At 41.7% G+C, this 25,095-nt stretch overlaps 1 protein-coding gene across 1 annotated transcript in view; it reads left to right on the top strand.

Annotated features, from left to right (window-relative positions):
• Positions 1–397: 397 nt before the first annotated feature.
• The window catches only part of LNX2 (ligand of numb-protein X 2), a 60,374-nt gene continuing 35,676 nt past the window's right edge, over positions 398–25,095 (top strand). The window contains exon 1 of the mRNA XM_063394721.1: positions 398–537. The gene's annotated coding sequence lies outside the window, so the exon portion shown is untranslated. The remainder of the gene's footprint in view (positions 538–25,095) is intronic.

The raw sequence follows: 25,095 nt of genomic DNA, 5'->3' as shown, positions 1-25,095 counted from the left end.
CCGTGCACCTCCGACAGGGCGGGGGAAGAGGCGCGGGGCGGTGACTGAGTGTGGAGAAGGCGGGAGCGCCGCTAGGGCTCTTAGTCACGGAGCCACCCCGGGCTTGCTCCTCGGGCACGGCCGCAGAGCTCGGGCAGGCGGGGAGAGGTCCGCGGGCAGCCCCGGGCGGGCAGCGCCCCGCCCGGCCCCTCCTCCGCGCCGGCCCCGCCCGCGCTCCCCAGCGCTCCGGGCTCCGCACAGCCGATCAGGCGAGCGGCGGGGACACCCCGGCCCGGGGCTCCGCCGCGTCCCGCCCCGGCCCCGCTGCCATAGGCTGCGGCTCGCCCGGCCCCGCGCCCGGGGCCGCCGCCGGAGTGGCGGAGCGCCGCTGTCACTTGGGCCGCGCCGCTGCCCGCGGCGGGGGATGGAGGCGGGAGCACCGGCCCGGCCCGGCGAGACACGTTCTCCAAGTGCTGCTGCCCGGAGTTTGCTTCCCCTAAGGCGGGGCGGGCGCAGCCGGCGCGGCTGAGGAGGAGAGCGCGGCGCGGAGCCGGCGCGGTGAGTAACTTCCCTGCCCCGCGCGGAGCCGGGCGGCTCAGCCCCGCTCAACCTCCCTCAGCGCCAGCGGCGCCGGGGTCCCCGCGGGGGTGGCGGGGCCGGGCTGAGCCGCTGTGCGCAGGCAACAAGTACGGGAGAGGGGCCGGGCCCCGGAGCTGCCGTGCGGGGCTGAGGTGGGAGCTTGGGAGCAGCGTCCCCGCCCTGGAGCCCCTGGCTCGGCGGCGGGGCTGAGCTCGGCGGCGCCTGTCCCTGCAGCGCGTCTCTGCGAGGCTGAGCTGTGGGCTCGGGCGGAGACCCACTCGGAAAGCGCCTGTTTCTGAGTCCCCCGATACACCTTTGCTGCTCTCCAGTGGCTTCATTAGAGAAGGTCCTTCCTGGAAAGGAGTCAGATTACTGCGTGCGGGGGAGGCAGAGGAACAGCTGCGAGCGAACCCCTGCTGCAGGAGCGGGTTTCACGTTGTGTGTTTTACAGCTGCGCCAGAGGAACGCGGGGCTGGCTGCGAAATGCCGCTGGACTCCGTGTGCTTGGGAGGTCTTTCCGCGCGTTCGCTCCAGCCCTCGGAGCTCTGACCCACACTCCCTGGTTTCCCCCCTCAGCTCTTAACACTGAAAATGTGGTTAGAAAACTTTTCGTCTTTTATACTTTTAACAAGGCGTACTTTAAAATGATCATTGCTCTTGACGGAATCATAATATTTGGTCAACTAACTGAGCAAGCCGTTCCTGGAGCTCTGATAGGAATGAATCTGGTAATCCCTGGTGACTTCTCTTACCATCTTCAAAATGCATAGTGCTGATTGTTTACTTCTCTAGAAATCTATTAAGTACTTCTGAGCTTCCTTTAATTCCTCTTTTAATTACACGATATGAGGAGTTTGTTTTTTGTCGGTGTGCAAAGTAAAAAATGTCTGGGAGGGATTAGCTTTGGACTGCATTTGATAGTCTCTGGAAATAAATCTCCAATCAAAAATACTTCTGAACGTCTGTTCAAAATAGGAACTGGTCTGAGCTGCGCTCTCATTAAATAAACACTTTGAATTACTGATTTTATTTTTTTATTCCACTACCCACTTCTTCTGTTTTTGTAATGCTTTATTCTAAGCTGCAATCCAGCAGCAGATCAAGGAGGCTTAGGAAGAAACATCAGATGGTTTTGGTTAGTGTCCCTACCACTTGGAAAATAAACATGTTAGTACCATATGCTGCTCTGACTTTATTAAAACAAATTTCCTCAAAATGGAAACGAGTTATATCTGTGTACTTGCTAGAACTATAAGACTTAATAGGAGTCCTTTATAATTACTCTTTTTTTTTCTAATTATCAGATCACTGAGTAAAGAATTCTCTCTCCTGACCACAGTACAATATAAAATTACGAACTCCAGAGTCAGCAGGCTGCAAAGAACTATTGTGCCCAAGTAATTTTTTTAATAAAAAAAGGTTGTAATATTATGTGTAAAAGTGCTTGTACTGTTGCAATTCTAAAATCTATGGGTATTTTTAAAAAGCTCATAATTTTGCAATGAGTTTTCAGTACTGAATTTCTAACTGTGCCCACTCTTAGCTTTGTTTAGTGACTTCAGCAAGAGGGAGCCCAGGCCTTGGACTCAGGTCTGAGATTTGCAAGTGTGGTATCTTTTCCTAACACTGCACCTGAATTTCTGTTACCAAAAGAACCAAAAAAGAAAAAAAAAAAAGTGACAGTTTGGGGATAAAACTTTGCAAGAGGATGTAAGCTGGTGGTCGGGTGGAAAAGTACTGTTTTCCTGAGATGGTTAAAAAATAAGCTTACTAAGACCTGTTCTGCCGAAAGTGCTGGCTTTGACATTGCAACATTTGGCATTTGTTTGTTGTGCGCTCTCATGGAAGAACTGATCTCCTCAATGAGAGTTTCTTTATTTGTAAGCCTTCACCCATACTGAGCGGTCTCAGTCTTAGTATATATTTATGGGCCTGTATTGCTAAAAAACAGCAGAAGTTTGTTAGCTACTGGTTAAAACTGTATACTTGAAAATATGCCAAAATATCCCCCTCTTCTTTCATCTCATTTTTCTGTACTTCTAAAAAATGTTAACATATTTGAAAGCAACTGGGGAGAAGTTATACCAACAATATCAAAGTGAAATATGTAAGGACATGATGTGTACTAGACAATAAATTAATATGAATTATTGCCTCACATCAGCAAAATGTTGCTTTTTTCAAGAGCTACTAGACATTAAGAGCTGCAACTAATAAGAAAACAGCATTCATTTGGTGTTAAATTGCTTCCTGGTGTAAAAGGCAACCAGAGAAAGTTGGTTGCCTTTTTGTTATGGCAGTGGCTTGTCTCTGATATTTGAAAATTCTTTGTTGATTTGGTTTGCAGAAGCATTTTAATGTGACACCATCTAATTGAATGATATTTAATTGCTTTATTAGGTCAATGGAGTTTGACCTTTAGAAATTGTAGTGCCTTTTGAAGATTAAAATGCTTTTAAATATTAGTATTAAGTTATATAATTGATAGGTCAGGGTTTCTGTGGAGCAAAAAAAATTAATAGTATTGTGGAGTGTGTTTTTTGTGTGTTTTTGGATCTAATTCTGTAGATGTTTGTGCTTGCATATGCGTAATTTTAAACATCGACGTATTTCTTTTGGAATTAGAGGGTCTGTTCTTAGGCTTGATGATAAGCCTGCATGTAAATGTTTTTGGGGTCAGGATTTATGTTTGCAGAGTTCATGGGCTGAACCTGTCATGTGTTTTCATACCAACTGCTCTGTGTTCTGCATGAGGTGGTGTAGGTGGCTGACGGGCCTGGTCTGCACGTCAACTCGTGTGGAGGTGCCCCAGCGCCGCTGTTGTGTTACAGGGCACATCTGTGGTACTGTGCATCTGTAGTGCGGTACCCGAGCTAGCTTCATCCTTGCAGTGTGTTCTGCAGTACCACAGGCGTCTCTTATTTCTGAAGCACTTCACTGGTGCTAGAGATGTCAGACCTTTATGTTCTCATAGATGTTTATTTCAACTGATGTCAGTTTAGCAAGTAATTTATGGGCTGGAATAGGAGCAGAATCTCTTGCAGACTCTCTCTTGCTGAGCTGTGTGTTAGGTGGTGAACACAACAGCCTAAGTATGCAGTTATTTGATATAAAGTCAGATAACTTGAGAACATACAGGACTTCAAATTGTTCTGCATTTTTTTCCATTCAAAGAGCGGTAACTATTTTTGACACGGAAACTTGGGGTAATATAGCTCAATATTTGCAGTCTCATTTTTGCTTCAAGTGAGCAAGTTGATATTGCTCTGGAGTTGTGGCATGTTGTTAAGAATGTCTAGAATTCTCTCACCGTCATCACAATAAATCAGACCAAATATGGTAGGAGAGTGATTATTATATTATAAATGAGTTAGATCAACGTTATATGGAAGGTAATTTTTACCCAGGAAGAATTGGTTTACTTTAGGATGGAGTGATAGATGTTGTATTTTGCCTGGCCGTTTTTCCCTCGTTCCATAGAGAGGAATCATTGAGTCATCACAGGATGGTTTGGGTAGAAAGGGACCTTACAAATCATCTAGTTTCAATCCTCCTGGGAAGGGACAGCTGCCACTAGACCAGGTTGCTCAAAGCCTCGTTTTGGAGGAGGTGATCATTGACTATTAACCAGCTTTTTTGGGCTCTTCTTCCCTCGAGGGCATTGTGCCGTGATGCTCAACCAAGCAGATTCCTGAAGAGGCCAGTCTGCTCTCCTGAACCCTTGGGTACTGAGCCTGCTGTGCTCCCTGCTCGCTGCCCTAACGTCCTTGAACCCCACCATTCCAAGGTCCCGAAAGCCAAGGCTCCCCCCTAGCTTCACATTCCATACCAGACTGTTGGTGAGAACAAGGTTCAGCATAACACCTCTTCTTGTTCGCTCTTCTGTCATTTGGAAGAGGCAGTGCTTTTGTATTTCATTGGAGAGATTTGACACACTTAACCACTGTCTGATGGGTTGTACAGAATTTTTCAGATCTCTTGTTTGTAGAACAAAATGAAAATTGCTCAAGTAGTATATTCAATACATGAACTAATACAGTTTTAAAATGTTGTAAGTGATAGTAATAAGTAGCTCTAGGTAATGAAACAGAAGGAACTATTTACCCCTTTTCTAGCAATGGAGCACAATGAAAAGTGGTCCATGTTAAATGAGAACCCATATGTGGCTGGACAAAGGGGGGCACCCAGTAGTTGCAGAAAGGCAAACCAGGACTTTTGGATTGTGTAGCCTGGAGTGGCGTAGTGCCGTCAGATATTATTCTGCACAGTGGGGAAAAATGAGTACATGCTTCCTGCTTCTGCTTTGTACATTCTTTGCAGTGGGAGGGATTTTGGAGTGTGATACAGGCTGTGTTCCCCAGCCCCTGAGATCACACTACCACTGCATGTTCCCATGACCCTTCTCCAGAGAGGTTGCACAAGCCCAGTGAAAGATGTCAGGATCCCTGTGTTGTGCATTCCCAGGGGCTTGCTCTTTAGAGCACAGTTGGGAGTAAGTGCAGTTTATTATTGTGTTCAAGTCAGTATTCTTAAATGCTGACACTTTTATTGACTCTTGCCGTTTTACTCATTGTGTAGATTTTTGTTATATTCTTCGCGTGCAATTTTTGCTTGAATCTGAGCCCTCTGCCATGGACAGCCATTTCTTACTGCACTGTCATTATCAAAAACTGTGGCCTCAAAAGACCGAAGAATACCAGTGATGGAGGATTTAAAGCTCTTAGCTTCCTGTGGCTTTGTTCTTCAGATTGGTGCTAATCCTTGTTTCAGAGTTCATAGATAGGAAGAAGAAAGCCAGTGCAGCAGAGTTTTTTTGGCACAACAGAAGAAAAATTGAAATTCTACCAAAGCTGATGGAGGTTGACTTGTGTTCCAAAACCAGTTCGAGGAGAGTGATTTTCTGTGGTTGCTGTCTTGTACTTGGACAAGCTGTTGTGTTCTGCCACAAGAATGTTCTGTTTGCCTTGAAAGGACCAACTCTGGAGGCTTTTATTATGATACAAAGCAATGCTTCAGAATCCAGGTGCCATGATTTTTCTGGCCATCAAGTTTTGGTTGGCATTCCTGAACAAGGTTTTAATTTAAAAAAGCAAACAAAAAAAAAGCTTGGTTGGTGTCAATGAGCCACCTTTGTTGGTGCATTTTACTTTGTCATGAAATGAAAGCATTTTTGTCTCCATACCTTGTAGTCCCCAGATGAAATGAGCTATATCATAATGGCAGTAGAATAGAACCTCTGGTGGGGGTTTCTGTGGTTATGGTCATGTCATCCAAATAATTCCTCTAATTGACCAGCAAAACCAAAACATCAAGAAGGCAGCCCACAAGTCCTACAAGGCTCTTAAGCTCACCATGTTCTGACTTCAGCACTACTGGTTCTTCCACTGCCATCAGTAACAGCCTGTGCAGAGCAGCACATTTGAAGTCCATCTTACGGCCAAGTCGCCTCCATCTAGAGGAAGTCACATTTCAAGGAGGATGCTGGAGACATTAATGTCTGGATGCACCTCATGGATAGTGCACTGAATACCCGTGATACATTAAATACTTAAGTATGCATCTTATTAAGTTACCTCTACCTGTTTGGAGGTTAAAAGTTACAGGAAAACCCCCAAACCAGTTACTACTATTGCCACTTCATGCAAAGGGGGATTCCTTACTTTTACCTCCAAGTTCATGCATTTATTTACCAGTTGCCCACCTTTGTCTTCTTGCCTCTTCTTACTGGTTCTATTGCCCTGCCCCATGTAATTTTCTCTTACATTGCTTTTTAAAATCGAATTAACACTTGTTTATAACCAGAATGAGTTAACTGTAAGTGAAAGTTGATCAATGCATCGCGAGATCACATAGATCCTGTGTCATGGGTTGGCACTGGCCAGATGTTAATGTACCTATGAATATATGTTTTTTCTCTAACAACTACTGTGGGATGTGATCAGGACCAGAGCAGAGCAGGCTTAAATCTTGAAAACAAAAAAAACCCACCAAAACTTTATTACATTACATAAGAACAGAGACAGAAGAACTCTTAAACACACACAGAGACATAAATAAAAACTTCTCAGAACATTTCTTCTCTTCTCCCAGTTTCCACCCCCCACACATTACTCTTCACAGACCAAACCTTTGGGTTTTAGATCAAACAATCACTACTCAAAAAAACCCAAACTAATCTTCAATTCAGCAAGGGAGAGAGGAGTCTCTCGCACCACAGACTGGTCCTCAGAAAACAGGGGTCCACCCCTTATGTGTTCCCATGTCACCCATAGCACCGCCTGGAGAAGTCTGCCAGGGTGACTCTCTCTTTTTCCTATGTCCAGCGCTCTCACTGCTGTCCATAGTCTAAAGCTACATACAGGGCTTTTTAAGGATACTTGCATGCCAAGCTCTCCCCTTTTTACCCAGGGGCCGGGGTTCCAGGAGCAGGTCTGCCCTGAGGGCAGAGGGCGCCACCTCACCCTCCCCCTCTTTTCTCTGCTCGCTCCACTCTTCAAGTGCCAGTCACTGTAGCAAAAGCAGGGGCAGCTGTATCCACCTAAAATGTAGTTTATGTTCAAAAGAGACTTAAGTTCAGTCCATGGCTGACATTATGCAAGAAAAGTCCAGCTCAGAAGGCTACTCCTCTCATTCTTTGCCCATCGGGTTCTTTCCAATCGTGCTTTATCATCTCGGTCCCAGGCCGCTTCCCTGTCTCCTCCGAAACCACCAGTCATGAGAATCAATGTCTAAGAAAAGTTTCTTTCTGCCAAGCAAGGGTTAACAGTTTCTATCTCCCAGCAGGCTGCAGGCTCAGGCACTCCCAGGCTGGGCAACCCCCTCCTGGCTGGGCACCTTCTCCCGGAGTTTGGGGGGAAGAGGGGGTGAGCACACACAGAAGGCGCTTCCACAGTTTTCCACCCCTCCATCCTGGACGGGGCAGTTCAGTTCCAGTCCGGTCCACTCTCTTCTCCCCCCGGGGGCTCCGGCTTACCTGAGCCGACCATGTGTTTCCCCTCCCCCACCCAGCCTCTGGCTGGGCAGGGGAAGGAGGCCTGAGACGTCTCTCTGCTTAAACCAGAATCTAAAAGAGGCTGAACTCCCCTGGAGTCCTGCTTTTAACTCTTTGTGTCCTCAGAGGCGTGTCCAAACCTCCGAGTGACCAATCCAGGTGCCAGCAGAAAAGCTGATTACTGATTGGCCTGCCCACATCCCCCTGGAAAAATTGACCTCCCCCGCAACCACGACATCCTGATGTGTTGTGTAAGTGTTCTGATCGTGTTGAAGAGTTTGCCATAAACCCTGTCCTGATGGAGCAGCTCTAAGTACCCTTGGCACAGTGTGTGTGCATGACAGCTCTCAGCCAAACCCGTGCTGTGCCCCAGGGGCTGCCCCAACTCTGAATTGAAGTAACTTGTTTTTTAAACTTCTCATAAAACTTTTTCAGTCAAGCTTCTTCCGGAGCAGGTTGATGAGAATTTCCTTCTGTCTGGCCTCTCTTTCCTGTTTTTATGTGTTGTTTGTTTTAGAGCAGTTTTCTCAGCCTTTTATTGTTATTGACAGAGGCTAATGAAGGCTCACCCAGTGAATTAGTAAAATAGTTCTTTCCTGCCTTTATGTTAATTAAAAATGAGTACCAGTCAATTCCTGGACTATTTTTACAGTTAGCCCATTGCTAAACTATCATTTCTGCTTCAAATGAAGATTGAAGGTTTAAAATTCACAGGGTTTCCTGCCTAGTATTAACCCAGTATTATAAAGAAAGCCTTCAGATTTTAGGTGTGCTTCTTAACTGTTTTAATTCCTTTTAGATGCTAAAGGTAAAGCTAGACTCATTCAGATTCGATTAGGCTAAAAATACAGATATGTTTGTGTACTTGTGGATCTGTTATGCATTTCATGCAAACGTTCTAAAACTGTGTAAGTTAGGTCTGTACGCACACATAAGAAAGCTTCTTAAGAATTCAGTGACAGCTGCCAAATGTTTCTTTTTTTGAAATCACCAATAAAAAAGGGTTTCTTTCTACTTTGTCTAGCAAAGTAACCATTCCTGTTATCAGGGAGGTGGCTCAGCATGTCTGTTCAGCGCTGATACTTTTATATTCTGTAGCTTGAAGGGACACAAGCTGAATTGGGCTTCGCCACATGGGCAGCAGCAATTATACCTGTCATGGTGTATTTATACAATGTTGGAATGATCCTGCATAAGTAATCTTTAAGAATTTGGTTGTGAGGAAGGGATTTTTCCCGCTTGGAAATCCATTTTGACTGTAGCTGCTGACTTTCTATTGAATGTGGCTCTCCTGCCTTTTTGCAGGGAAAATAACTTTGCGATGAAGCAAAAGTGAAGGTGATTCGGTGGTGGTAAAAAGGAGAATCAGCAGCACAGCTTGTCTGAGCGCTTGACCTGAGCTGTCTTGCCGTGTAAGCAGAAAAAGAGAATCTGTGGGAAAATTAACACTAAAGTGAGTGGTAACACAAGATTTTGGGTTACTGGAGTGTGAAATGAAAACTGTTAACAGTCCTTTCTTCTGCAGTAAGGGATGTGTGCCATTGACCAGAGAAATGCTGTAGAGGTGTAATGTTTTCCTAACTCGTACTTTGAAAAGTTTGGAAAGCTGTGAAGCCAGGAAATGTTCCTAAGTGTTAGACTGTTACAAAGTCGAAGACACTTGACTAGGAATTTTTGGGTACAACTTGACTTGTTGCTTTCTACAAATAATCAGATGTGAGTTTCACAGCATGTGAAGCCGTTAAGTAAGCTTCAAGTTCAGTGAAGGCAACTTATTTCACACAGCAATGTCAACATTGTGCTGGGATTTTTATTTTTCCCTCAAATCATCAAGGAGGAGAGATACTGATACTGGCTGATACTGACTTTGAGGATAAAGAAGATGGTTTGATGTAAAGTGTTCCTGTAGGTGAGTCTGTCTATACCTGAAAACCTGCCAAGCAAGTTAAGTTGATATGCAGGAGAGAAGGGACTTCACCACAATGCACCCATGTGTGTTAAGAGCAATTGCTATCCTGTATATATCATTTTCCAGGTGATGTATCACATGTTGAGTCTTATTTTGCCATCCCTGTAGCTTGGCTGTGCAATTGGATGCACAGTGGTGACTCCATAGGGTCCTTTATGGGTATGAGAGTCCTTTTGCCGTCTTCTGCTCCCAGGGCAGTCACTGAATTCAGCACAGCTATGATGATGTGGTTACAACAAAGCATCCCTGATGGGCTTTCTTTGCTAAGGCTCAACAGCTGCTTGTACAGATCCAGTTAACATTCTGCTTGTCATTGAACTTTACGTGTATGTGTATATATAAAATTAATTTCTGTATGTAAAGAGGTAAAACAGCATAAAAAGGGAAAAAACAAACCCTGTGCTTTCTTTTTCCTTTCTTTCTTTTTTTCTTTTCAGATCTTAGAAATCCTGCCAGATTTAACCCTAACATTCAGTACTTTTATGGAAGAATGGAGTAGAAATACAGTAGTGAAAGACATTATAGAAATCTGATCCAGGAATTTTTTACCAATTTATTTATTGTTCAGGTCTGTGGTTTTTACTTTTTAGTTGCGAAGTAAATAGTCTTCTGACGCTGTCAGCAGTTAAAGCAGTGAGGAGCTTCAATCCTGTGCTGTTTAAATAGAACATCAGTACTGTTAATTGTCAGCACTAATTATAGAAAATGTCATGAACAGTTTATTGGTTTCATTGTGGGGATTTTCACATACACCAGCCCAAAACTTTGGAACACCGTAAATGGGTGATGGGGAAATAGTAACAATAAAAGGAGTATGATAAAAGGAGTTATTTTCTTAATTTTCCAGCTGATAAGTAAATGTGAAAGGCAAGACATCAAATTACTTTTGCTATCATGATATATTTTTTTTAGTCCACAGGTTGTTCTGTCCTTATTTAATACTAAACTTAATTTTCTGACATAAAATTATCCTGCTTCTCAAATTTGAAATAAATTGGAAGCAATTAATAAGTAGAATAATCAAGCAATCATTTAATCAGAGTTAAAACTGTATGTAAATATATTTAAGTATTCATCTATAAAATTACATTTAAGTATAGTGATAAGCCTTTATTAGAAAAAGTGCTCTGATTTAACATGAATTGACAAGGATTAGGATTTAATAATGAATTAATTACTGTTTCCTGTTTGAAGGGAAAGACATTTTCCCCAAAGATTTTGCTTTTAATACTACCCTCTTTTTTCCCAGATGTTCTCGAATACATTCTGCATTGTTTTGAAACAACTCTAATCTTTAATACGATTATCTGTAAATTTCCTTTGTTTACTGAGGGATTTTTTCAGATTATCAAACCATTTTATATACAAATCCTCCTTTCCTTGGTGCATACCATAACTCTCCATTGCACGCCCAAGGCAGTGCCCCAGATGAAACCAACTGACATCAATTATTGATGATTACTCTGCCCGCTGGGAAGTGAAATTGAGTCTCCAGTCTCAGTTCCAGATTTGTTTCAAACAGGGTAATGAGAGCAGGTGCAGGGAGACACTGGAGCGTGTGCATTGATTTGCAGTGTAAGCACAGGCAGGTGACTCAGGAGTACACGGGATTGAGAAGAGAAAATGATTACAGCTAGAGTTGTCATTGCTTCTGAAGAGCTTGGGTGGTGTGTTTTCCTGGTACCTACACACCAAAATGAGAGGAGCTTTTTTCTCTCATCATGGTAGTAATTTTTCATTGCACTGGGGCATGTGATAGCACTTAAGAGGAGGGGAAAGCCCCTCTGTCCCAGTTCTTCATCCCACCTAAATTTGGCCTGATTTGATTTGCTCTGACTCCATCAGGCTTCACAAGCTGAAACTGTACTCCCTTTTTCTCATGCACCAATAACTGTCTTTCAGTGGGGAAATCAAGCAACCTAACAGTGGAAATATGCTTAAGCATTCCTAATGCCGTAAGGAATGCTTAAGCATATTTCCATATGTTGTGTGGAACATACATGTTGTGTCCATACTTTGTGTGGGATTGGGTTGAGGGGGAAAAACGCTTCAGAACAGAAACCCACAACTGGGGTACAACATAGGGTCAGAAGTGAGGAAAACTGAAAGGCAGAGGATAAGCTAAAACATGGCATTTCTTAGTTTTGTAAATTTGCTCCATGTAATTGTAGGCATTGCTATGTGTAATTTTTGACAGCCTCTTTTTAATGCAAGAGTTTTACATCATTAGTAAAATCCTTACTGCTTATGAGGTTCAGAAGGAGCTAGCAATACTGCCTGAGCTACAAGACAGCTTAGAGACAGCCGAAAACACTATTATCCTTCAGGGGAAAATAAGTCTGCTTGATTTTTTTTTTGTCTGGAGGACAAAGTAACAAATGAGAATTTGGGTCCAGCCAGATTTCCCCCCCTGCAACTTCTTTCCAGTCCTGACAGCCCCTCATGGGCCTGCCTCCATGGGTTTCCCTGTAAAGCATTCACTTGTGCAGGTTATTCTGGTAAGCTGTTTTCAGGCTTTCAGAACAACAGACAAAAGAAGGGAAATACGCATTGTTTTCAAAACCCAGTGTGGAATTTCTTGGGACAGAGCAAGCTGTGCAGAAACATAAGCATTTTTCATGTTTGAGGTTGTCAGAATCTGTTGTAGGGAAAAAGGTCGGATATGAGTACAAGAGTCTGATGTTTCCCATCAGGACTGCCCTCCATTATCTGGATTCAGGAGTTCCAATGCCAAGTGTTAGGCAGGAGTAAGAAGTAAGCAAAAGAGGATGCATCTTCAAAGGACAAAGCAGTGCAGTGAGAGCTTCCCTTGTTGGCAAAAGCCTGAGTAAGCAGGTGGGGCTGGCAGCGTGCCCTGAAGGTTAATGCAGTCGGTCACCAAGCTGGAGGGGAAGGTGAAGCCCTCCCTTCTGCCCAGCTTCTTGAGAAAGGTGCTCTGAGCAGGCTTCTGGCTGCTGCCTCTCCTTTCACCTTGGATGCTGGGAGAAGGAAATGGTAGCTAGGACTGAGACAATGCAAGGCTAAAAAAAGCAAACCAAAAAATCAATGTATCTAGTATTGATGGTGTTTAGAACCGTGTTGGTTTCTTGCTTTGGTGAGCTCCAAGCAGCAGCAGGGCCCGTGTTTCCTTTCTTCTGCAGCTGAGCTGCCCCAGTGGGCTCAGAGGCTGCTGTCCGCCCACCCACCCGCCCCAGCTGCCTGCTGTGCTGGCTGGGGTTTTATGGTGCCTCTGAGGCTATTCCTGGATGACAAGTCTATATTAGAGAAATACTGACAAATTTTTTTTAGGGCTAATGCGGGAGCTGTCTAGCTGAGCACAGACAGTGGTATTGTTAATTTTCCAGGCTGTTGCTATCTTACTCTCAGCCGTCCCTAGACATCCTCACCATTTTATGTTTCCTCTCTAATGGCATGAGCCAGGATGTCATAATATTCAAAATCAAATGTACCAGAAAATATAATAAATTAGAGTTGGTCTAGCAGAGTAATTGAAGAATAAACTGAATTTAAACTGAACAGGATTGTGTTATGAACTGATTGCTATTCACAAAATGCACCAGAGGAGTGTGACTTCATGTAGATTTACTATTGATGGCAGCATTTCCTAGATGGCTATTGGCAATAAAGAAATGAAAACGGTGTGAACTTTTGGGTTAGTACCAGAACATAATAATGCAGTAAAGGAAAAGTACCATTCTTGTTATACTGCAAAGTGATTTTGGAAGAAAAATGTTCTGGTGTTTTATTTATTTATTTAAGATGTTGTGTTTAGAAATTCTTGAGTTCACAAGAAGGGAGTGCAGGCCTTGGCATGGAAAGAACTAAACTTTTCCTCAACTCTTAATGTAATTCTTCTGTAAGAAACTACTTAGGAAATGTAGCAGTAGAGTGTATTCCCCTCAGTTCAGAAAACTGAGTTTAGGACATTTGATGTCTTTAAGGAATTTTAAAGTTGTTTGCCCAGACAGTTTTACAGCAGATAGTCTGTGTATTTTTCTTTGAGTAGAATTTTCTATTTTTTAATTCGTTAAAACCAGGTAATGTACATACATAAGACATTTTAAAGTAACCTTCCGGTGATGATACTAGTAGGGATGTAGGGAGATGGCATAAGATCTGGATTTGTGAGCTGCAAGTTATCTGAGCTGACCCCTGTGTTCTTCTGTTCTCTTGAAATGTGAAATGAGATAGAGCTAGTGAAAGGCACCCTGAAGGTTGCTCCTACAACCAGAAGCCATGGGAAAGCCTGTGGAAATGGAAGCAGTCAGCAGCAGGTACTTGGTAAAACATAGCAAGTGTTTTCTGAGCTGCTGGGTTGAGGAATCTGCGTGGGTTGTACGAGAGCGGGTCCTGTGCTGAGCAGGCCTGTTGGTGTTGAGGTAGTCAAAGTGCTGGCGTGCAGAGAAACTGAAAAACCACTCTGGGCAGTACTTTATTTTCTATTTATTCTAATTTGGAGAATGCAAAAGAAATTTTCTGAGGATGAGATTTTTGGGGGCAGCGATTCAAGCTGAAGACAAGACTCTGCTGCTTTCAAAATTATGTGCTGTGATGGAATACCAGCAAATGGAAAGACTGTTCAGTGGTAGAAATCAAACAAGCCTTTGGTGGCAGTGGGGACAGATGGGAAAAGAACAATATTACTGCACCAAAACAATTAATTTTGTAATAATAAGAAATATTATTATTGACCTTGAGCTGAACTTGAGCTCTTTCAAGTTTAAAGGTTGTAATTCAAATTGGTTGTGTTCAAATGTGAAATATGAAAATTCAATTGTTTATTTTCATTATTCTTGTAAATTTTAAATAAGGTTCTCTACCAGGAATGATAATAACATCTATTTGATTTTTAAACTAATACTACAGAATGGTAAAAAAAAGCAGCTCTTGTGAGTTAAGTACTTGAATATATACAGTAAGGTTTAGCATTATTAAATTAATTCAAGATGTTGTTAAATCCCTTGATTTAAATTACTTCACTGTGCCATGACCTGATGGAATTAGAAATTAATCTAGAAGATGCAATTAATAGACTACTTATATCCCTCATGTAATACTTAAAATGAATTATTTTTCAGTGTGTATTTTGATCACTTAATAACTTACCTCCTTGTATCCACCCCACATCCCATAGAAGCACGATGAGGGATTGTTCCAGGAGGGAGGACAGCCAGCTACTTCCTGTCCTTCTGGGCTGACTGGAGAGATAGTGAGGGCCAGTTTCATAAGGATGCAGACCACCTTGGCTCTCTCTTCAAACTTGTGTAGGACAGAACTTGAGAGAATGCTGTTATAACGGAAAAAATAATCTTCTTAACAGTAGGGAGGAAATAGGCAGCATTCAACCTACTTTAAAAGAAGCAGGCAGTACAGGAATTCCTACAGGAAGATTCTGAGGAACATAGCCTTCAAGATCTGGTATTTCTGCTAGCTGCAATGGGAAATTCAGATATTTCGTGAGAAATTAAGAGCTCTTCGGTGCTAGTGAGAACTCCCTGTTACTTTCCATCTGTCCTGGATCCTAGGTGACTTTTGGTGAGTCACAAAATACTGCTTTGCTTTGAGAGCTTTCCCCAGTGGAGCACAACACTTGTAACTAGTATTGTATGATGAAGGGTTTTTTTCTAGCTGTGGTCAATCTCTTTCCTAATGCTTCCTTACCTCATTAACTTAGCCTGTGGAATCTGTGTACTATGGGTGGGCTCTTACTGCAAGTAAGACCACTGGAAAAGCTTTGAGTGCAGTTGTTAGGGAGAAGTATGATGGCTAGATAGAGTTTTTTTCAGAGACTTGTGCAGCATGATTTTCTTTCAAAATACATTTGTGGCATGGAAGAAGGTAACTATTTCTGATAAAGTTCATTTCAGTAGTAACCATGAGAAACAACTCAGTTTGAGCAGTCCAGATTGTTTTGGAAGTTGCAAGCGGTTGAATGATGTTTTAGAATTTAGGCAGTATATTTTCTATAACATTTTGAAGCAGAAAATCTAAACCATTTTCACAGGGTGAATGTATCCTGGAAACATGCAGCAGTTACCATGATTAACCACTGGAAAACACTGTTGTGCTCAATCCTGCAGTAATGTGCCCAAAAGTCCTTTGAGGACCAGAGGGGGTAGTAACAGGGAACCCAAAGGTGCTGTTGCTGGGTTGTGGGGCACAGGCAGTACATGGGACCTGCCAGTTTCTGATGGAATGCTTTCCGTTAACACGTGGAAGCTGGAAGGACTTTGAAAAGAAAGTGGTTTAGATAAAGGTATTAGAAGATGCTTCATAGTATTTATTCAAGCACTCTTCTTTCCTCATCTGATTGGTAAGTAAAGCCTAGTGCATAAACGTAATGGGAACATTCATCATTTAAAAAAGATGTTTACATATCTGGTGGCACCACTGATGGGCAGCTAATCCAGCTAGGTATGCCTGGTAGCTGTTTGCTACAGACCAAGTAAATATCTATATAAACACCTAATGATGGGAAACCCTCAGGAACAGTCAACATGACTAGCTTACTTACCACTAGGTAAAGATTTCACTCTTGGATCCAGAATTGCAGAAATGTGTATTTAATGTGTACAAGTGAACTGGTCGCTTCAGGTAGTTCCACTGTGCAGTGATGCTGTTGGGATCAACATTTAATGCTGCAATTTTTTTTGAGGAATGCTTTTCCTGTATTAGGAGGGCAGAGAGACAGTGTTATGTCAAGTCATTGATGTCATTGCATGGCAGCAGATAAGAGGGACAGGTGGGAAGAGAGATCTGAGATTGATGTACGAGGCAGCCACATCCATCCTTGTACACCCTGCTGCTCTGGTGGTGGTGGACTGCTAGGATCATTGTATGGTATGTTGTTGAATCCTGTAAGGAAAATCTTTTAAAAGTCTGTCAAGTCAGCTTTGCCATGGGGACTTTTATACTTGGAGAATCTCTTCAGTCTGTTATTTTAAATTATGTATGCCCCAAAGCAAGTATAAATCAAGGATCATCAGGTCCAACCTTTCTTGGACAGCCTAGACAAAAAGTGCAGCCTATAGAAGCATAGCCTAGACAAGATGGTGCCGCACCTTCTCCAGATGCATCTTGGAAATGTCCAGCATTTGGGAATCCACGATTTCCCTGGGGACATTATTCCAGTGGCTGATTGTTCTCATTGTGAAAAGCATTCCTGTTGTGTCCAATCAGAGTCTTCACAGACGTAACTTACACCCATTACCCCTCCTATTTTCCATGTGTCTCCTTGTAAAATAGGAGTCTCCAGATACCCTCTAAATACTGGAACATGTTGATAAAGTCTCCCCTAAGCCTTTCCTTAAGGCTGAGCAAACCCAGTTCTCTCAGCCTCTCCTCAAACAGCAGACTTTCCAGTCCTTTGATCATCTTTCTCCTCTCTGGGCTGTCTTTGGTTTCTCCACATCTCTTTTGAGTGCTTCTAGTGTGTCCATTAGATAGGGAGATGAACAGCTCATAAATTCAGATGTTGCTCTGTTTCATGTTTAGTCAAATAGACTTTGATGGTTGTAATGTAGCAGCACAAAGGCATTTTGAGTTTTGTGAATGCAAAAAGGAATATTAATTCCAGCTTTATCCCTGAAAAGTTCTATGAAAAAACCAGGGGAGAGCCTTTCACGTTTTGTTACGTTCTTTTCCTACCTTGGTAAGAGCTGCTTCTCTTTAGCCTTTACAAAGGATGCAGTAGCTGAAAGGAAGCTTTTTTTTCATGTGAAAGAAAAGAAAAAAAGTGAGAAAATGAGTTTGGAAGATCATCAGCAGAAATATTTCACGGGGCTTACGGAGGGTCCCTTTGTACAAAAATGGGAGAACTACAGATATGAGCTAAGTCCCTGAATGAGGCAATAGTTTGTTTGAAGTGGCATATCATTAAATTTTTTTCTTCTCTCAGCTCTTCCACATTTCTGAAGAGGACATGGAAAAAGCCCATTAGAAAAGTGCATAAAGGTTAAAACCTTTATGATTGTCAGTGACTTACAGATTATTGGGTAAAGCCATTAAATAAGTGGAGTGTACAGTGACTGTATCATGGGCAATATGTTGTTCTGTTACACCTTACAAAGTTAAAATGTCCTGAGTTGAAAATATGTTTCCTCATATTTATGCACAACATAGACCAGCACAATTGCTCAGCTAAATAAACAGGACATTTTCAATTATAAGGTGCCATTACCTTTGTGTGTTCTTGTCATTTATGAAATCAGTGGGTGGTTAATTAAATTGCTCCTTTGGACTCTCCTGAAGGCTGTGCATTAATTATATTTTAGTGGTGGTGTGCACATTTCTCAACTTTTTAATGAGGGTAAAAGTTGTTTACCTCTTCCTTTGTAAATGCTTTTTTTTTTAGGTTAGTATAATATCGGAGTTTGTGCTAGGTTTTTCTTTCTTTCCCATAAATCTCATTATTCAGCTGCTCTTTGCAATCATGTGACATGCCTTAGTTTAAATGAAATCTTAAAATGTTAAATTTTGGGTTGCGAAGTACTGCTAAAGCTGCAGAGTCTGTGCATTAAACACCATGTTGTTGGAGGGAACAGGTTCAACACTCAGGAGGACAGTCTTCCTTCAGCCACTCAGGTCTTTTGAAGACATGGCTTCTGAAGGTAGTTCTGGGGCTCACACCCAGAATTCTTGTTGAGCCCGTTGGCTGAGCAGGCAGATTTTGGCTGTCCTGTGCTTTCATCAGTAGGAGGAGCAGCGCTGATGCTTGCAAGTCCAGAGGGAGGCCTGTGGCAGCAGGGCTGGGTTGGGGAGCACCTTTCATGTGGCAGGGTAAGGGCTGAGCTTAAAGCCCCTTCCTTTGCTCTGGGGTTTTTCACCACGCTGTTCCATACAGCCATGATCCTCATGGCAAAAATGGTGCTATCTTAGCAAACGCCATTTCAGCTATGACTTGATTTTAATTAATGACACGTGGGCTGAAGGAAGCCCATGTAGGTGTAGTACTGGTGTTCTCACAGGGGAATACAGTAGCTGGGATTGGTTTGTGTTGGTTCTTCAGCTGAAATGGGGCATTACAAGTAGATGAAAAAACCCAAAGAAAACGCCTCTAGCCTAGCATAAATATCATTGACATTGTCATTTTAATGCAGTTGGAAATGTCTAGCAGAGGTCAAAAGTTTTCTTAATGCTATGCCTTTGAAATACTATCTCAAGGTTTATCTCATGGGAGGGAGCAGAATGGGCCTCACTTCTGACTGGACAATTCATTTAACTGTTGTGATGATCTCACCAGGGGTGGTGTCATGTATAGTCCATGCAGATCTTCCATGAACCAGAGCGACATCGGTCCTCTTCATTATGCTGTTTATCCAAGCCTGTTTGTTTAAAGCCATGCCCAGCCAAGAAGAGGCAGGAAAAACAGTTTTGCTGCCTTTTCATAGAGGATGATTTATTTTGCAGTCATGTTTTCTCAAGTGGAGGGTGTTACAAAGTCCACCCTGAAATCTTGTGAAGCATCCACTGTGACCTCAAACTGAACCCTTTGTTGCTGGAGAACACTCTTCTACTGCTCATTTATCATGATGCTTGTAGATTTGGGTTTTTTTTTCATCCACTTCATGGAACTAAGTGAAGGAGGAGGACGGTCTTGAGGAATATGGTGGTTATCACATTTGGCTGGTTGTCGACTCTCCTGTATGTAATTTGTATTATGTCCAGTGTAATAGAAGAATAACACTAAAGTATTCAATTTGCAAGTGGAGTTATTAGGCTTTATAAAAGCTGCTGTGGAAGACAGTTGCTTGCAGTTTGTGACTCTGCAAATAAGCACGATTTTATAGTTTTCAAAAAGCCAAAAACTTAGCTAACTTGAAAGAAAATAATGATAAAATTTTCCCCTCCTTATTTAATCGACAAAAGAAGCAGGCAATTTCAGGATGTAAAATGGACTTTCAGTGTTGAATACAACTCTAATATTGAGATACTGAATTATAAAACTGTACAGAAATTGAGACTTTCTCAGCAAGTATGTGCAATTTTGAAAACAGTTTCAATGTTTCACTTAAATTTTCTTCTTTAAAAAGAGCAGAATTTTCTTAAATAGAGGAAGGGAAGAAAGAAAAGAAGTTACATAATCCACTTTGCCATTTTTCTTGCAAACGCTGTGTTGCTTTAAATAATATTTATAGCATATAGCACGATAGGGACTGGAAATGTCCCATCTGTGTTGTAAAGCCACCGTAGGCACAGAGTTCCTGTAAGGATTCCTGTGCGGGCTGTGCTTACAAAACCAGGGTGTGCTGTGCGGAGTAGCAACGTTGCGTTAAGCATTCATGAGAAACCGCTGGCGACATTTTAGCCCACAGTCAATTTTAATGTTAAGTTTAGGTTTTGCAAAGGGCACGGCGTAAGAGAGTGCCTGCAGATCTTTCTTACTGGCTCCTGCCTCTGTTAGTATTTGCTGAGCCACAGCTGTTAGGGCTTCACTCACATTCGTGTGAGGTTAGGTGATTAATTTACTGCTTTAAGGAAATCAAACCCCAGGAGCTGCTCAGTGGCTTTAGGAGGAACTGGTCCTGTTTTAATTACCCCTTGGTGAATTAATTTGTGTATACCGGCATGCCAACAACCTTTTCCCTTGGAGTTCCGTGTTGTCATGTGATATCCCCTCCTCCAGGAGACCAGCAGTATATTCTTCTTTTCCTGTTGGGTAGGTGGTGTGTGTCGTCTCCTTGCCTCCGCTGGGATGGAAGGCTAAGAAATGTAGACTAAAAAGGTGATGAAGGGAGGAGGCTGTCATGCTCTGTGTTGCAGGTTTAGTAACAGATCCTGAATTCTGGCTGCTAAGGAATCATACCAGGGTGTTTCCAGGGCTCTGCTCGGCATTTTAAGGATGCTTCTCTTCAGAGGCTGGGCGCCGAGTCCTTAACTGCAGGTTAGACCCTGTGATGAGCATTACAAACAAGAAATGAGGGGGCTGCTTTTGATTAGGCTTGTTTCAAATACACAGGCTATTCATACATGAAGTGTAAAATGAATCTCTTTTAAATTAGCTGGTTTGTGCTTTTTGTTTATTTTTTTTTTAATTTATTTTTCCTAGGTTTTTCCAAAATTATATGGTTCTCTGGTATGGTTTTTTTTTAACAGGCTAATGCTTTGCAAAATGTTATGGTCAGGAATCTAGATTTCACTTGACTAAATACAAAGGTTCTTTCTGGTGATGTGTATGTATGTGTGTGAATTTTTCAAGATTAAAAAAAATTAGCTTTGTGTAATTGTAAAATTCAATTTTAAAAACACATTTCATGAATTACATGAGATAATCTTATAGAGCATCTTTGTAGTCAGAACGTGAGAAGTGAAATAAAATGAAAGCAGAGATACAGGTACAAGAAGAGATCTGTGTACCTTCTGCCTGAAATTAAACCAATGTCCTCCTTTCTCATGGCTATTTGTATTATTTATAATTGCATGAGATGTGTATCGAGAGGGTGGCTGGGAAATAAGCTCTTAAATGTGAAAGCTCTTTGGTCTCCTAGGATACGTATGTAGTAATAGTTGTACAGTTACCCATAAGGTTTTCCAATGGGCTTCCTAGAAACCCTGTAAACTTCCAGGTAGCCTTTATTAACCACCCTGCAAAAAAAAAGTTACTCATTTCACTGGCACTGGGCAGAGCATGCAAACTTTACGTAACACAAGTTCTTTGATTAAGACTTTTTAAAAATCAGGAAGGGATGATATGCTTCTGAAAAACAGAATGAGAAACTGAAGATCATTCAGGCATTTGTTCCTTCTATTTTCACTAAATCTGTTTGCCTTCAGGATTTGTTGATGTGTAGGAATTTTGAAATAACTACACTTGCTGTTTCCAAGTGCAAATGTTTGCCCCAAAGAATAATTCCCATTTTGCTGTTTTTCCAGGATTTGAGGAGGGGAGGAAAGGGGAGAAAAAAATGGGAGAGCAAGTGGGGTCTGTCTGTCAGGTGTTAGTTTTTTTGATTGAAGATTGAAAGTTGTTGGTGAGATTGAATGGTTTCGTTGTGTATTTTCTTATCCTAAGCATACTGTGTGTCAGTGTTAACAATAATTATTTGGGTTTTACTTATCAATGAAGATAGCTACTTCATTGCACACTTTGGCCCCCAGCTCTCCACTAGCTAGGAATCTCTAAGCCAAAGCAGCCCCTTGGTTGCATTTGCAAGTTTGGAGGGAGTCAGGAGGGAAAACAGGGGTCTCCAGGGAGCCTCAGCAGATATGCTGTTCTCCAAATCCATCATCTAGGAAAAAACACAACTTTTATGATATACGGCAAAGCTGCAGTGATTTATTTTCACAGAGTCAGTGGAAACAAGAAGAGTCTTTGTAAACCCTTTCTGGTTTAGATTCCATTTAGTAATAAGGATTGGCTAAAGCAACACAACATGCTTTAACAGCAAAGTATCAGTTCCAAATTTAACTTCATTGAAACTCAGTACTCAGTTAAACTGGTCTGTGTGGACAAGCACTAAATCCGAGTTCATACATTTCTGGTCCTGAAGTTTACAAAGGGAAATGCATGCAAATTACTCCCTTCAGCCAAAATATGGTATATTATTGCAGTAGCTTTCCAGTATAACTTCTTGGTTCCATCAGCAGTTTCATCTTTTCCATCTTAAAATTCTTCAGCTAGGATGGCTTTTTCATGACTCTGTCCTCCCTATACCGTTTATTTACAGTGTCAAATTGCCTGAGGCATTATCTATTGTTTCTGTGTTCTCATCCCATATGACTGATACTAAGAGGCATTGTCACTTGTAGCTGAGTTTCCTGCTTTTAAAGCAAGTTGTTTTCTTTGAATGAAACTCTCATCATGTTGTTGTCTGAGGGGTTTTTGTGGGGGCTCCCTCATACGTCTTAGTATTAGAAGCTTGGTGCAGAAGGAACCCTTCTCAGGATCGTGTGCACTTGTTTTCTGGGTATTCATTAGCTTTTTTTAGTGACTGCCAAATGAAGATGACTTTTGGCATTGTCTATTTGACCCACTAGGCCCTGTTCCTCTGAGTCACTGCAGTACTCTAAACTTGATGGTAAGTTTGAGTTACTTCTTAAAAGGTCTGGATTTTACAAATAGTTTGCAGGTGAACTTCCAAGTAACTCCTTGAATCCTTGTTGCTGCTGATAGGAGCAAAAAAGCTTGAAAGTCTGCTATTTCCAAATAATCCATTGCATGCTAGTGCTGTTGCATGAAGCTGTCCTGGACTTAAGAACACAGCAGCTACTGCTGCCACCTCTGTAGGAAGGGTAGGCAGGTGTCTACAGCCCATCTGGTCCTTGTGTTGCATTTCTGGCATCCCACAGTCTTTGTGCACAGTATTGTTCCCTTTTGGTGGAAAAGAAATACATCCCATGTGAATGTGCATGAATGTGTATCTTGGAGACACTATAATACTTTGGGATTGTTTGCACAGCTTCCAATGGAGCAAGAGTGTTGTCTAGGGTGGTTTCTGGCTTGTGAACAAATGCAGCAATTAAAAAAAAAAAGTTTATAAAGTTAAAAAAAATGTTTCATGTAAGTACCTGGCATAAAACATGTGAAACTGTTTAGCATGAGTTGGGAGTAAAAAAAAAAGTATACAAAGAAAAGGTGGTTTGAATTTTTTATGTCTGTGAACCTAGCCTAACATGTTGAGAAGTGCTTGGTTTGGGAAAACGAGAATTGTGGTTAGGGAGTGCAAAGAAAATGGATACTCCAGAGGGTGAGTCGTCTGCCTCTTAAAGACCTTTTTCCAAAAACACTACTAATGAAGTAATATCCTTCAAAGCAAGACTGGTATTTTAAAAGCTAGCTCTTAAGGGTTGAATACATAGAATAAATGAGGAAGCAAAAATTGTATCATCCCCCACAGATGCAAAATTTCAGCCTGCTGAGAAGAGATTGGACAGGGAGGAGGAGGAGAAGGTTGGCTCCTCTCCGATGTCGCATGTTTTTGTCAGCCTCTGTTGCTGCAACCATTTTGACCATGGATACAGAAAAGTGGTGCCTGAAGTTAGGAATCTGAGCTGTTACGGCTCTTTAGCACACCACTCCTTTACCACTGTCTTCCCAAAACGTGGTGAATCAGAATTCCTTGGTGATGTGAGTAAATGTCTTGTATATATTTTGCAAATTCATTGTTAGCTATATTAAGAACTGAAATACATTTTTCTTTCATAATTTCGTGCCTTTGGTTTTTTTAACAACTTGGTTTTTGTTTGCTAGATGAGTGTAGCAGTTGGAGTCCTGATGTCTCCCCACCCTAGCAAACTTCTGAGCTTTCCCTATGTTTGCTTGTAGCCTTCTGTGAGGACTTAACTCTCCTTTAGTGAGCAATTTTATTCTACTTTATTTCTTGATTTTTAGTTCTATTAATGTATCTCTTCTGTATAATTTCTGCATATAGTTACCAGTTTGATGTTTTACATACATGTTGCCACTTACCTGTTTTTAGTGTCTTTTTTTTCTTTGATTTTAATTTTTACTACTGACTTTAAAGGTAATGATTTTAATTTTTTCCCTTTGTTTAGGAATGTTACCTTTTAGAGAACAAGACTACCGAGGAAAGTGGATAAAAATGCTGTAACAGCAGTTCAGCTTTCCCTCTTCCACATTATTCATTCAGCAAGGGGAGGTTAGGAGATTGCTGCTTAATATTTAGCCCCTGTCACTCATGTGAAAATACATAGCAGAGCCTGCTGCCTGCTGTGTGTGTGCACTACTGCGCAGCTTTGCTAACATTTCTCACTTGAATCTGAAAGAACCCTTTTTCAACAGTGTTACCACTGAAGTAGTTTCTGTCTGAGGGCACTGACAGGATTCAGAGGACACACTGAAGCAGCCAAACCTTGCACATCAGGCAGGTAAAGAGCTGCACCATAGAAGTTTACCTGTGTAATAGCTAATGAAATTCTATTTTTTAATGCAATCTGTCAGGGTAATAGGGAATGTGAAATAAACAGGGGATAGAGAAGTGTTTTTTGAAAAAATGCGTTTTTTTCATTCAACAACTGTTGTCTCTTTCTTGGTGGTGATGAAGTCGAGAATATATGATTCCTACACCAGGACTAAAAACAAATGCAGTCTTTGCTTCCATATTCTTTGTGTCTGTCAAATATGTAGAACCAGACTGGATTTTACATAGTCAACTCAATGTCCACTTCCTTTTCTGAATCCTGTCTGGAGGCTTCAGATCAAGCACTAGTCTACTGTGTATGTAAAGACCTGTTTACATACAAAGTATTTAAATGGGTTTTATTTAAGATAATATTTGTATATTTTTAGACTACAACTTCTAGATCTAACATGTTCTTATTATGTAAATTTTGCTGATGTGTGGGACCATTTATTTTCAGTATCTGTACAGAGTACATCTCTTGCAGTATGACAGGTAGCCTAACTGGAAGGTCTCAGTGTAAAAGTTTTAATTTCTGAAAAGCGTCCTACAAAATAATGTGGAGATATTTTGCACAAGTCATGTTCTGCCTTTTTTGTGTGCCCACATCTGGATCAGGCAGCTGGCTCTGAAAAGAACATTTTTACACGTATCAGAAAGAAAGTTCCTCCTGGAAATTATCTAGAAATAAGTTATGTACAACAGCAAAGTAAAATGTC

Source organism: Prinia subflava, chromosome 3 (genome assembly GCF_021018805.1).
Source record: "Prinia subflava isolate CZ2003 ecotype Zambia chromosome 3, Cam_Psub_1.2, whole genome shotgun sequence".
Classification (NCBI taxonomy): domain Eukaryota; kingdom Metazoa; phylum Chordata; class Aves; order Passeriformes; family Cisticolidae; genus Prinia; species Prinia subflava.
This window is presented reverse-complemented; position numbering and strand designations above follow the sequence as displayed.